The following is a 15124-nucleotide window of genomic DNA, read 5'->3' on the forward strand; positions in this document are numbered from 1 at the left end:
AGAGGGAGACAGAATCCGAAGCAGGCTCCAGGCTCTGAGCTGTTAGCACAGAGCCCGACGCGGGGCTCGAACTCACAAACTGTGCGATCATGACCTGAGCTGAAGTCGGACGCTCAACCGACTGAGCCACTCAAGCGCCCCTGGCTTCTCATTTTTAAAGGCACTGTCTAGTATGCATACTTCAGTAACATCCTGTAAAAAAATAATTCAAAGATAGGTACTCTTTCCTTGTCCATCCACTCTTCTCTAAGGAAATTTTAGTAAGTGATGACTAGTGGGTGGTTATGTGTTTAATCCATCCCTGTAGAGCAAGACTCTATTGCAGAGTCCTTCAAATAGTTAATTCTTTTCAAGTGCAGGTTAATTCAAGGTGTCTTCCAACAAAACATGGAGGGCTGGCATGGAGCTGGTAGGTGTATGGGCTCTGGTGTCAGACTACAGGGTGTGTGTCCCAGCTGTGCTACTTAGTGTGATGGGGAGCTCTGGCCAAGTTATTGAACCCATCTTTACCTCAATTTCTTGAACTATAATATGCGGATAATCATAGAGTTCCTACAATGAAAATTGAATGGACTAATTTACATAGAGAGCTAAGAAAAGTGCCTGGTTCTCAGCTAGCACCTAGTAAATATTAACTATCATACTACTGATTACATTTGAAATCTGTGGGGCCACACAGATTTTGGAATTAAGAATATTTCATATTTTATTTATTTTTTATTTTTTATTTTATTTTATTTTATTTTTTTAATATATGAAATTTATTGTCAAATTGGTTTCCATACAACACCCAGTGCTCATCCCAAAAGGTGCCCTCCTCAATACCCATCACCCACCCTCCCCTCCCTCCCACCCCCCATCAACCCTCAGTTTGCTCTCAGCCTTTAACAGTCTCTTATGCTTTGGCTTTCAAGAATATTTCATATTTTAGAAGTTATCTATAATCTGTATTATGTAACACTCATTTTAGGGTCTGGGGCAGAAACTCTTGATCAAACACTTTAATGTTTCTGCAGTCAAATCTAGAAAATACACTATGCACGATGAAAAAAATTATAAATAGCCTCAGTCAGTCTAAGTTAGCTTTTGCTACCAAATTAATAAAAAAACAAACTAACAAAATACCCTGTTTTGTTAGAGATTTTTAGATTTTTAAATTTCAGGTAAGGAATTGGAGACCTCTGTTCTATTTTCTTATATCCCTAAGTCAAAGTGGATCCTACGATAGGATGGCAAGAATCCTTGCAAAGGTAGGGGTAGATCCATTCTCTGTGGTTCTTCAAATATTGCTGACTCAGACCTCACTATAGAGCAGGCTGACTTTTATATGAGGGTCTTACTATTCGATTAGACTGAACAGATATCACCCATGGAATGAAATGATTCCTTACTGAAATCACTCTGCTTGATTTTCAGAAAACCTATTTTCATAATTTGGCCTTGCTTCACTGCTTCAGAGATTTTCTTCTTTAAAGGTTATTCAGGGTTGCTTCCAGCTAGATCTCTTGTCCACAGAAGCATCTTGCTTTAGATCATCCTTTTTCTTTCAGAAAACTCCAGGGCTGTACTTATGCCCAGAGGTAGGGGCTCACTTCCAAGGTTCCAAAGTCCCTCATTTCTCGGTTTTGCTATCCGTAGCAAAAGTAATGCCTATGTGGACAAATGAGGTTTCATTGAAAGGTTGATGTGAAGTTCTAGGTAATAAAATGCCAAACCATGTAACGAATTATGTATGTACAGAAATCATAACTCATATTGTCTATTTCCCGCATTCTGTGTATTCACTGCATCATGATGCCACAAATTCATGGCATTCCTTTTTGTTTGTTTATTTTTATCCCATTCACTCCATAGAATTTTGGGGTGGGATGGTTGTGAAATTTAAGATGAGGAAAAGGCCTTTTTTTTTAAGTTTGTTCATTTATTTTGAGAAAGAGAGAGCAGGGGAGGGGCAGAGAGAGAGAGGGAAAGAGAATCCCAAGCAGGCTCCACATTATTAGCATAGAGCCAGATGAGGGGCTCGATCCCATGAATTGTGAGATCATGACCTGAGCAGTACCAAGAGTCAGTTGCTTAACGGACTGAGCCACGCAGCTGACCCAGGAAAGGCCTTTTTATACAACTTAACTGTCTCTGAGAAAAGTGAATTTGCTAAAGCATGAGGTTGAGTGATGCTAAGACTTCATTTAAGAATATCTTCTCTAATGGGCAAAATCAATGCCTTTCCATCTGATTAATGGTCCAAATGGAGTGTTAAGCTTGATTTCTTATCAACAAAAAGCTGAAGTGCCTAGGAGCCCTATATCTGTAGACATTGATCTTGCATAATTATTCATTTACCTTGTTTCTTTATAGATTTCAAAATTGTTTTCGGGTATACTGATAATGGCAAAACTCAAAATACAGTTCATCTAATTCAATTTATATATCTCCTTCTGTTTTTTAGCTTCCTTACAGTATAACACTAGCAGTGAATTAACGTTGTAGAATTTTGCTTGACATTTGGAAAAATGATGGCTAAATGAATGCCTTCCCACCCAATAATTCCATTATAGTCTCCAAGGCTCACCACTCATTAATTGTTTTTCTAATTACTTTATGAGAAATAGCTATGTGATAGGTTTTTCTCCTTCTTCTTTCAGAAGTCATTGACAGTTGCTAATTTTCTTACTAGATAATTTAGGATAAGTTACATAATTTATTTGAGCATTTGCAAATAATTTCAACATGGTGAATTCTGAATTGCCCTTGTGATACGATGTTCTCTGTTGTTCTATTTTTGACATTCATTAATGCAACCATTTATTCCGAAAACAAGTTCTGAATGTTTATGATGAACAAGGCATTAATCTGAATACTGTGGAATCTATAAAGAGGGTTGTTGTCCTAAAGGAGCTTATATTCTGTTAGAGAAAAAACACTAAAAGAATTCAAGGTTGAAGTGATAGATGCAGGGACGTGGACAAAGTCCTATGGGAATTCAGAAGAAGGATGGAGATCGTTTATTGCTGGGGCTTTAAAAAATGGTTTAATGGAGGAAATTGCATTAAGTTGTATTTTGAAGAATAAATGGAATTCATTTTTTATTAAAAATGGATTTAAATATTAATTTTTATGTTGGTCAAGAGAAAACTAGCTAGGTAAATAATTGTATACTTCTAATATTAGGTTGATATTAAAAATATTAACAGCCAGTACAATGTGTACACCGATAATTCAGAACAGATGTCTGACTTTTCAGAACAGACAGATGATAGCTCTTGCACTATACAGGTACACAGTAGTTAAATATGAGCTTTGCCTACAATGGAATATATGATAATTAAACTAAGGATGCAAACCTACATTTCTTTACATGGAACATGTTACTTCCTTTAAAAAAGCAAGTTAAACATCAACATGTACAGTATGATCTATTTGTATGCAATTACAGACATACAGAGAATTGTCTGGAAAGATGTTCAATGTAAGTTGAATAGCATTTCAGATGATTTTTACCTACGTCTTTGTATTTGTCTATTTTCTTTGAATTATTTAGAGTGACGAGTCAGTTTTACAAAAGAAAATCAAGTAATTAAAAAATCATTATGTCAAAATATATTATGAACAGTGTTTTAAATGTTAGTCACAAATTAATGAAGGACAGGACTATTTTAAAGATATTATAGCTATGCTTGTATATTCATGAAAACAGTCCAATCTGGTGGTAACAGAAAGTAGGTGAAAAAGGATGAAAGAAAAGTTAGATGAAATTAAGTTGCAAAAGTAATTGTTAGAAAATTCTGGAAAACCCTAAAAAATACAAATATTACTTTATGTCATTGGCGAACGCAGCAAGGGGCAATTGAAGTTTTTCAGCTGAATAATAATTATTTAAAAAAAAACCCTCAGAAATTGTTTTTTTTTTTTAATTTTTTTTCAACGTTTATTTATTTTTGGGACAGAGAGAGACAGAGCATGAACGGGGGAGGGGCAGAGAGAGAGGGAGACACAGAATCGGAAACAGGCTCCAGGCTCTGAGCCATCAGCCCAGAGCCCGACGCGGGGCTCGAACTCACGGACCGCGAGATCGTGACCTGGCTGAAGTCGGACGCTTAACCGACTGCGCCACCCAGGTGCCCCAGAAATTGTTTTGGAAACAATCTTTTGAAGAGAGTTTCGTGACCAAGACTGGAATTAAGGGGGGTATTTAAGAAGCTAATGCAATAATCTGCAAGAAAGGCAGAGAGGACATGGGATTTGATAGTGGCAGTAGAGATGCAAGAGAAACATAGATAACTATTTGTTTGTTTATTTGTTTATTTATTTATTTATTTATTTATTTATTTATTTATTTATTGCAGAGAGGATGAACAGAACTTACACATTGTCATGGCAAGGAAAGCAAACGAAATGGACTAACTGATGGTGTTAGCCTAAATACAGCCATTATAATAGACTTACAGGTTTATGAGAAAAGTTCGGAGAAATCAGAGAATGTTAGATTTGGAAGTATTTTTTTTCTCTCATTGTATATAGGAAAATGAAAGAGAGGTTAGGAGATTCATCAAGTGTTACAGTTGAATGTTAAGTTTAAATACCTTGCATTTGAAGTGTCGAAGAATATCCAATCAGGAAGTCTGCTAAACTCATTAGAAATATGGGTTGAGAGCTTTGTCAAGCCCCATCTTGCCCGTTAGTCAAAATTAGTGGTTCTCCTGTGGTCCCATAGAATTACACATGCTTCTAATATAGTGTTTACTACATTGTATTCATTTGTCCATATTTTTTGTCTCTGCTGATAACTTGGGAAGGAGAGGACGATGCCCATATTCATTTACAAATATGTATATGGTGCTTACTCCAGTGCCAGTTCTGTAGGCACTCAAAATTGTTTAGATGAATAAACACATACGGCAGCAAGAAAAATAAAGATTTAAGAGTCTTCCTAGAAGTTGTAATAAACCTATGAGAGTTAAAGTTCTCAAGTGAGACTATATAACAAAAAAAAGCTTCCCTTGGTTGAGCTCATTCGTATCAGGTATAGATATAGGTATATTACCTATTTACTGGAGACTTACAGATATATGTTTAAGGCCCTAATCTCTTTCCTGCATTACAGATAAGACAACAGTTGCCTTAAAATTAAGTATTCCAACATTGAATGAATCATGGCTCTCCCCATGTAATCTGTTTCTCCTAAGTCCTTTTTGGTTAATGGCACAACCACCCAGTGTACCAGAAATCTGGGAGTTTAGATTTTCCCATGCTCCAAATCTGATTGTTGTTCCATTAAATTACTTCCTGAGCATCTCATAAATGTATGCCCTGCCCTTCCCCTGCATTCTGCTGTTGGTTCTCATGATTCCAGTTCTCATAATTGCTCAACTGGGGACATTGCAATAACCTACCAGTTTGTCTTCCTTTGCTCCAGCCCCCACCTTTGGAGAACAGAACTATCTTTATTAAGCACAAATATAATTTTATTTATTCCTTTAAAAATGCTCAGTGGCTCTCAATTGCTCAGATTACAAATCACACGAGTGGGTGTGGCAGGGTGCCTGCTGTGTCTTGAACTGTCTCTAACTTCGTTGCCATCCTTTACTCACTGCTTCAACCACACTGACCTAATCACAGCTCCTCAAACACTCCATGACATTTGTCCATTGTTCATTATTCCATTTGGAATGCCTTTTTTTCTACTCTGAAGAATTCCTATCCATCCTTTAAGAACAATCTCAATTACTACCATATCTGAGTGGCATTCTCTGACCTCTCCTGATAGAATTGTCTAGTCTTATTATGCCGTGAATATACCTTATGCCATGTACAGTTTCTATCATATACTATTGCATTTACATGCCAATAAGACAAGGATTTACACTAAGAATTCCAAGAGAGTAGAGACTATCTTAGTCATCTTTTAGTCTGACACCAGATGCAGTGCCTAGCAGCTAGTAAACATCGAATAAATATTTATCAACTTCTGGATAGAAGGATGCTGATGACTGAGAAAGAATTATTCTTTCTTTTCAATTTGGTTCTTGCTTGTGATCTTGCTATAACACTTTTAAGAGAGAGGTAAGAATAAGGATAGATTTCAGAAGTTTAAGGAATTAGAGAGTGGAGAATTAGATTCAATGAATGTGGCTGGAAAAAAAAAAAAGTATGGTATCTCAAAGGCATGTTAGAGTCTCAAGAGATTTTAGATGGGAAGAGACCTAAAAAGAGTATGGGCTGTTGGAAAGGAGCCAATGCAGGAAAACAAACAAGCAAGCAAGCAAGCAAACAAACAAACATATTTGAGTTTTAAGAATATGATTCTATATGAGGAAGAGAGGATCTATATAAGGTCCTCTATGAGGAAGAGAAGATGAAGGTGAATAGGGAGAGGGCTTTGTCCTGTGCATCTTTGTATATTCAATGTTTTCCACATAGGATTATTCAATATGTTTATATAGAACTTTAGGAAAATATGGAGATATGAGGAAAAGAAGAAAGCATAGAAAAGACATAGGGGAGAGATATTGAAAGTGGATGAGTTGAGTAAATTAATATTTAAGAGAAAATGATCAATTGGATCCAGCTTATCTCAAACTTTTTTTATTTAATTGTCAACAGAGGTCTTTCCACCTTATCTTTTAGCACACTTACCATCCATTACCACATTGGAAAACTAACTTGAGGCCACAGTGTACAAAGTTTTAATGTCATGGTAAGCGCTTCAGTTTTGCTGTGATGTAGAGGGAGGCTTTTTCTATGCCCTGAGTGTGTTTTTGGAAGTGGTACTTTAGTTTGATTAAGTTTACATGGCTAGGAGAAATAAGAGTCTCCCAAGAAGAGCAGTTAAGAAGCTAATACAAGTATCCAAGCAGAAATAACAGTGTAGGGCATAATTTATCAGTCAGAACAAAAAGAAGCAGTGATGTGAAGTATATCAGAGGGAAATTGGCAGAAATTGCAGATCAGTTGGTTTGGGGTCTAGAGAAGAGGCTGAGACGAGTCTGGGAGTAGGAGAGAATGGTACCTATGGTACCTACTTATATCCTCTCTTGCTTTATTCTACTCTGAAAGCTATCATTGTACATTTGAAAGGATTTTTGGTCTGCACAACTGTTCAGAGAAGCCAAGACTATTTGAAGATTTTAAAGGGTCTTTAAAAATAGCTGAGGGGCACCTGGGCGTCTCTGTTGGTTAAACGTCCGACTTCGGCTCAGGTCATCATCTCGTGGCCTGTGAGTTCGAGCCCCCACATCGGGCTCTGTGCTGACAGCTAGGAGCCTGGAGTCTGCTTTGGAATTCTGTGTCTCTCTGTCTCTCTGCCCCTCCTCTGCCCATGATCTGTCTCTCTGTCTCTCTCTCTCCCTCAAAAATAAATCAACATTAAAAAAAATAGCTGAAATTCCTTGCAAAGCTATCACACCTTGTATGCTGACAAGACTCTTAGATCATTCATGCTGATAGGGCACTGTAGAGACAATGTGAATTGTGCTCTGGTTTTGAATATGAGTTTCTAGCTACAAGAGTTCAGTGGTTTTACTACATGACAGCTGTTGAACCGCTTATTTTCATTATGAAGGAAATTAAACATCTGCCCTCAGAGTTAATCACAATCCATGACCATCCATTTGTTGCTGTCGCTGAAACTTATTTATCATAGTTTTATAGCATCTCTACCTTTATTTTCCATTTGTCCTTTCCTAGTTATGAAGTTCTTATTTCTAATATAGATCCTCTTTTCTTTCATACCTTCTTGACTCATTGTCATTAAGAGAAAAGAATTTACAGATTCAAGAAGCAATTCTTACAAAAACAGTGCAAGCACAGCAAGAAAACATAAACATTTTTCCTTATTATTTAAAAAAAATGATTGTGGTAAACTTGATCAGAGGCAAAAGCTATTATACAAATCAAGTTTTAACTTTTTAAAAATATATAATTTATACAATTTAGCAATATTTCAGGTCTTAGGAAAATCATCTGAATTGAGAGAGTCTGACAACTTTGTGTCTCCTGTTACCAATGACTGACATAAAATTTGTTTCATATTAGTTGATTAGACACTAGTATTAAAGGACACTACTAAATGCTTTTAGTTTCTACTTCTAATACAGAAAAGCTTTAGCCAGTTTGTGGTGTATACATATTTGAAAAAGGAATCATTTTTTTTAAACTATGCTGTTTCTGAATATACTGTTTTGTTTTCTTACCCCCAAAATGTTAAATCTACATGATAATACTATAGTGAGTAGTTTTGAAGGCAGCCCAAATTATCTAAACCATGTGTAAAAGGTATCTGCATTTTATGGTAGTCTTCCTTTACTGTTAGATGCACTCCCAGTGCAATCTGTGGAAATCTTTGTGAACACTGTCACTGATAGATGACTTTAGGTATAAAATTCCACTTAATGGTTTTAGTTATAAGCGCTATTTTTAATAATGTTTGAGGAACACAGTCTTTCTTTGTTTATAATTCCTTTGAAGAATATTATCCTACAAAACCAGAAAAATGGTAACTTACCTCTTTAAGCTACTAAATCAGTCATTCTGATAGCACTGAAAACAAAACAAAACTTGCCAATTAAAATATAATCAACAAAATGTTAGTATTTTTCTCTGAGGAAGAATAAAAGATTACCATCAGTGACTTTTCTCAAGGCTTTTGATTTTTCTTTGCTTTTTTTTCTCTTACTCTAAACCAGCAGATTTATAAGCCATGTACTTGAACAGCAAAACCATTTGCCATTTGGTAGAATTGGCTGACATTTCATTTTTTCTGGGCAGATTGCAAATTCGTTTGACATTATTTTGCTGGGTTCTGAGCTACATCATTAACATATTGCTTATGACTAAAAGCAAAGTAGTTTCATTTTGTGACATAATACTCCACATTTTCTACAAGTAGTAAAAAGTATGATTTCTCTCAAAATAACTAGGTATTGCTCCAGTCTTGTATATATATTTAAAAAAAAAACAGAATTCTATTAATGTAACAAAATGTATCACTAAAATGGTGTGTCAGAGGGGAGCGAAAACCTCCATAAAGGCATGATGTGTTTACTGTTGATATCTCTAAATCTTGGCTAGAAATGAGAAACATTCATGAAATATTGGGCTTAAACTGAGATCACATCAGTATGGTAGCAATATCACACTTGTCAACTAAGGGAATGTAACTGCCTGGTTGTACCACATGAAAATGAAAATTCACTTTTTGATCTAAAGCATAATTCTTTTCCTGTCCATGTCGGATAACTTTTTGTTTTTAATGTGAAGAAAATAAGAGCCAGGCAACAGTACCACAGGATGGTTTTGTTTAGAAAACCAGAGGGAATAACAAACAGCTGATCATTTTTTAATTAAAGTGGTGATTAGATAATTACCAATGCTGTTATTAAGTTCTTACTATATTTATTTGCTCACATCTCATCTTTCCTTCACCAAATTAACTCTTGTAAGGCCATTTTGTACACTTGTTGGCTATCTTCTATGTAAAAAGCAATTGTGTATTATACTTGTATATGATATGGATGAGCTATGTTGAACAATTCACTTGCTGTGATTTTTCCCTTTTCCTTCATAATTCTGACATGTTTTATGAAGATAGAATATCTCATTGCTGTAAAGTGCTGCTTTTACTGACAGTAAGCACCTAAATGAAGTATTTTACAAATGTTTTGGTCACACACACTTTTGTGTTTAAGCAAAACATCAAACCAGTTAGCAAGCCATGCTTCCAAGATAAAGTGTATAGCCTTTGGGGTGCCTGGGTGGCTCAGTCGGTTGGGCATCCGTCTTTGGCTCAGGTCACGATCTCACAGTTTGTGAGTTCGAGCCCCGTGTCAGGCTCTGTGCTGACAGTTCAGAGCCTGGAGCCTGCTTCACATTCTGTGTCTCCCTCTCTCTCTGCCCCTCCCCTGCTCACGCTTTGTCTCTCTCTGTCTCAAAAATAAAATAAAAACATTAAAAAAATTTTAAAAAGTGTATAGCCTGCTAGCATGTTTTAATGCATTTTTTTCTCTAGTTGCATTAACGGATTTAATCCTTCCTAGTTGCATGATAGAAAAATCTTGAGGGAAAAACTATAATTTTATGGTCATCTAAGATAATTATTATACTAGTTAACTATTATTAATTCCATTTCCCATTTGTTTCAATGACATTTTGAAAGAATAAAGGAGACTGTTTTTCATGAACTTGTTTTTAACCACCTGTCCCCACCCCCCCCGCCCCCACACACATATTCTTGTTAGTACTGAAAGGTGTTCAGGAATTATGTACGTTGCTCCAACATATTCTATTCATGTTTTACATTGGAGATGACCTGTTTTTTTCAATGCCTTAGATAGAATGCTATTAAGCCGGCAAAAAATGTATTCAGTTTTCAAGAATGATCTTAGGCATATCAGGCACATCTTTTCGTTCTAGCAAGTCATCTTCTTCTAATTCACCCTATATGTTAGGTTTTATCAGAAGGAAATCTGTATATTCAAGTTTCTCCAGGTACAGAATCCAGAGAGGCAGGAGTGGGGATGAGCGGCACACAAACAAATAAGAAAAGTACTTAGAAGAGACTGTTACAGGAATTATAGCGCTTTAATTCTAATTATCTTCATATTATTAGTTTTATTCTGACTGATGTTATGCTTTCAGACATAGCATGATTTTACTCTGGCTCCAGAATTACATTTAATATTTTTAGATAGATATTTATCAATGGATTTGGGCTATAGTCGGATTATATTACATTCATTATCAAAATTTTCCTTAGTGAAAAGTTGTTCATACACATTCATCCAGGTTCTTCCAATGGGTAATAATTCTTAGTTAAAAGGCCAGATTTATTCTACTTTTAATCAATACCACAATACTACAATCTAAATGAGCTTAACATTGTCGATTTTTATCTTCATAATGAGAAGTAAAAGATAAAAATTCTAAATATATGGCTTTTGAAACGAGTGGCATGCTATTGGTCTGTTGTGGAAGTGGATCAAAATACGTTGAGGCATTCCAGCTCCTTTAGGTGCCTGGAGTTTTATTTAGTATATTATTCTGATAGAACTTGAAATGATATTCAAGTAGGTGAGAGGAGTTAAAGTACTTCTGAAACTGATCTACTTACTCCCAGAGAACTTTTGGCTCTCCATGTTTGATTCCTTGTTACTTGTAATTCATATTAAATATGAAACATTCTTTTCAATAAGGGCTGAAAAGTAATGTAAAATATGTTTTATTTCCATTTTGTTGACAAATCAAGAGATAATCTTATTTTGTTTAATGAATATTGGTTCCAGCCAGAATGGGTCCATTGCTATTTCCTCCAAAGCCAGTAGGTAAAAGATAATTAGCATTTCAGTCAAACGTTTATGTTACAGAATGACAGTGGCATTTGTTTTGTTTTGGTTTTTGTTGTTTTGGTTTGTTTTTATTTATTTATGTTTTATTTAAAAACTTTTTAAAAACTTATTTAGTTTGAGAGAGAGCGAGCCAGTGCGGTAGAGGTAGAGAGAATGGGGAGAGAGAGAATCCCAAACAGGCTCTGCACTGTCAGCACAGAGCCCAATGTGGGGCTTGAACTCACAAACCATGAGGTCATGCATGACCTGACCAAAATCAAGAGTCGGTCGCTTAACCGACTGAGCCACCCAGACACCCTGGTTTGTTTTTATTTTTAAGCAAATCAGGGAGACAATATTTCAGTGAGTGACAGAGGCAGAAAGCAATGACTTTCTGCTACATGCAAGAGAATGATTTTTCTATCTATGTTCCAGTATTTGTGGCCAGATGGTCCTCTGTGCCACAGAGAGAGGGTGATCCTCCTAGGCAAGGTAAAGTGGTTTGAGAGGATGTCAAATTGTCCTGTAAATTTAGAAAAACAGTTAATAGTTTCTCTGGTTTGCTATTTAATTAAAGAAACAAGCATAGAGTCATTAGCTGATTTCCACATATTATCAATGGCATAGCTGGAGAGGGACAAAGAGACTCCTCTTTTCAAGTGCACTGTTTTACATATGCCCCTGCCATTGAACAAAACAATTCAGCAATACTAGAGGGAATACCTTAGTGTAAGCAGTCATCTCTTACCACATGCCTGTCACACTAAGATTTTCCTCAAACCATCTATATAGCATTGTTTGCTTAAAAAGGTCTGAAATTTAATAGAGATGAAATATTCAAGATTAGATTGACTGCAATGGAAAGTGCAGTAAAGAGAGCTACTTAATCCATAGAAACAAGAAAGTATGTCCCCACACTGTTAGAACTAATAATGTATTCACTAAGGTTGCAGGATACAAAATTAATATACAAAAGTCTGTTGCATTTCTGGACACTGATAACAAATTATCAGGAAGAGTAATCAAGAAAACAATCCCATTTAATGTCGCAGCAAAAAAGAATAAAAACACCTGAAAATAAATTTAAGTGAGAAGGTGAAAGAGTCTAAAAACTTGAAGACATTGATGAAAGAAATTAAAGTTATAAATAAATTGAAAGATATAGTGTACTCCCAGATTGGAAAAATTAATATTTTTTAAATGTCCACACTACTCAAAGATTCAATGCAATCTCTATAAAAAGTCCAATGACATTTTCACAGAACTAGAACAAATAATTCTAAAATTTACGGACCACCAAAGACCCTGAAGAGCCAAAGCAATCTTGAGAAAAAAGAACAAAGCTGGAGGTATCATGGTATCTGACTTAAAACTATACTACAAAGCTATAGTAATCAAACAGTGTGGTACTGGCATAAAAACAGACACATTGATCAATGGAACAGAATATAAAGCCTAGAAATAATCCCATTTATATATGGTCAATCGAGTTGCAACAAAGGAGGAGAGAATATACAAAGGGGAAAGGGCCGTCTCTTCAAGAAATGGTGTTGGGAAAACTGGGCAGTTACATGCAAAAGAATGAAACTAGACCTCCACCTTATACCATACACAGAAATAAACTCAAATAGATTAAAGACTTGAATGTAATACCTAAAACCATAAAACTCCTAGAGGAAAACAAAAGCAGTAAAGTACTTGACATTAATCTTAGTTATTTTATTTTATTGGATCTGATTACAAAAATAAACAAATGGGGATCAAACTAAACAGCTTCTGCACAGTGAAGAAAACCATCGAAAAACAAAAGGAAACCTACTGAACAAACGAAGATATTTGTAAATCACATATCTGACAAGGGATTAATATCCAAATATATAAAGAATCCATACAACCCATATCAACAACAAAAATTCCACAAATAATCCAATTAAAAAATGGGCACAGGACCTGCATAGACATTCTTCCATACAAAGCATAGAAATGGCCAATAGACACAGGAAAGATGTCCAACATCATTATCAAGGAAATGCAAATCAAAACCACAATGAAATATCACCTTACATTTATCAGAATGTAGACAACAAATTACAGACGAGAAATATAAGTGACTAAAAGAAATAACAAATGTTGGATAGGATGTGGAGAATAGGGAACTACCCTTGTGCACTGTTGATGAGAATGTAACTTGGGGCAGCCACTATGGAAAACAGTATAGAGATTCCTCGAAAAAATTAAAAATGAGCTACCATATGATCCAGTAATTCTACTGGGTGTGTATATGAAGAAAATGAAAACACTAATTCAAAAAAGTATATTCAGCTTGATATTAATTGCAACATTGTTTACAATAGCCAAGATAAGTAAACAACCTAAGTGTCCATCAGTGGATGAATGGATAAAGAAGATGTGATACACACACACACACACACACACACACACGCACACACACACTCTCAGCCATAAAAATGAAGGAAATTACCATTTACAACATGGATGGACCTTGAAGATATTATGCTAAGTGAAGTAAGTCAGACAGAGAAAGACAAAACATGATTCATGTATATGTGGAATCTAAAAAATAAAATAAACAAAACAAAAAATAAAACAAAGCCCAGACTCAGATACAGAGAACAGATGGGTGGTTGCCAGAGGGGAAGGAGGTGAAGGGTACTGGGGGAAAACTGGGTGAGAGGGATTAAGAAGTACAAACTTCCATTTATAAAATAGTCATCGGAATATTATGTAAAGCATGGAGTTTATTATAGTTAATAACATTGTATTAACTTGTGGCATGACAGGTGATAACCATTTTATTGTAGTAACCATTTCACAATGTACACAAATGTCCAATCACTATGTTGTACACCTGAAACTAATATAATGTGTCAGTTATAGCTCAGTTAAACAATATATATACACAATATTGACAACATTTGAAATCAACAGGACTCTTAGTAACAACACATTATAACCTATTATCTTTTGCTTACAGAATAATTATGCTTTTATATTTTCACTATAAAGCATACTAGTGGCTTATATATGCAGGATCAGCACTGTCTCAAGGTACTATGATGTTCAATTAGATTATTCAGAATATATTCCATATTCAGATCATAGAGCAAATTAATCTAGGACTAGTAATACCAATTGATCTCCCTGATTTGTGTTTCTATTGTGAAATTGTCTATTTGACAATGCTAGATGACGTGTTATTTCCCCAGCCTAATTCTTCATGTAATTAAAATTACCATTTTTTCTTATAAATATTTTTTCATGTTTATTTACGTTTGAGAGAAAGAGAGACAGAGTGTGAATGGGGGAGGGGCAGAGAGAGAGGGAGACACAGAATCCAAAGCAGGCTCTAGGCTCTGAGCTGTCATCGCAGGGCCTGATGAGGGGCTTGAACCCACGAACTATGAGAGCATGACCTGAGCTGAAGTTGGATGCTCAACTGACTGAGCCACCCAGGAGCCCCAAAATTACCGTTTTAAGCGTTAGTAAGTTTTAAAGGTTTTACCACTCAAAATAGAAAATTTTATTATAGGCAGTATATTCTTAACTTTCTTATTTGTAATACATTAAAAACATTTACAATTTTTCTTGATAGTCTGGTCTCATTATTAGGACTATCAATTATAGTATTTTGCTATGACCCATAGATACCCTCAATAACTTTTGTTTATTTAGCCCTGTTTGTATGCACCGCAAATGACTGCAATCTATACGGTGTGTCCTTCCTATCAGCAATAACCTCACTGGTGTTAGTTCTCCTTCTTCACATTATTCATTTAATTGCAATT

The 15124-nt window shown here is 35.5% G+C and overlaps 1 protein-coding gene across 5 annotated transcripts in view; it reads left to right on the plus strand.

Moving 5' to 3' along the window:
• The window catches only part of GRIK2 (glutamate ionotropic receptor kainate type subunit 2), a 651626-nt gene that overhangs the window by 134088 nt on the left and 502414 nt on the right, over positions 1–15124 (plus strand). The gene's annotated exons all lie outside the window — the stretch shown is intronic.

Source organism: Felis catus, chromosome B2 (assembly GCF_018350175.1).
Source record: "Felis catus isolate Fca126 chromosome B2, F.catus_Fca126_mat1.0, whole genome shotgun sequence".
In the NCBI taxonomy this organism is placed as follows: domain Eukaryota; kingdom Metazoa; phylum Chordata; class Mammalia; order Carnivora; family Felidae; genus Felis; species Felis catus.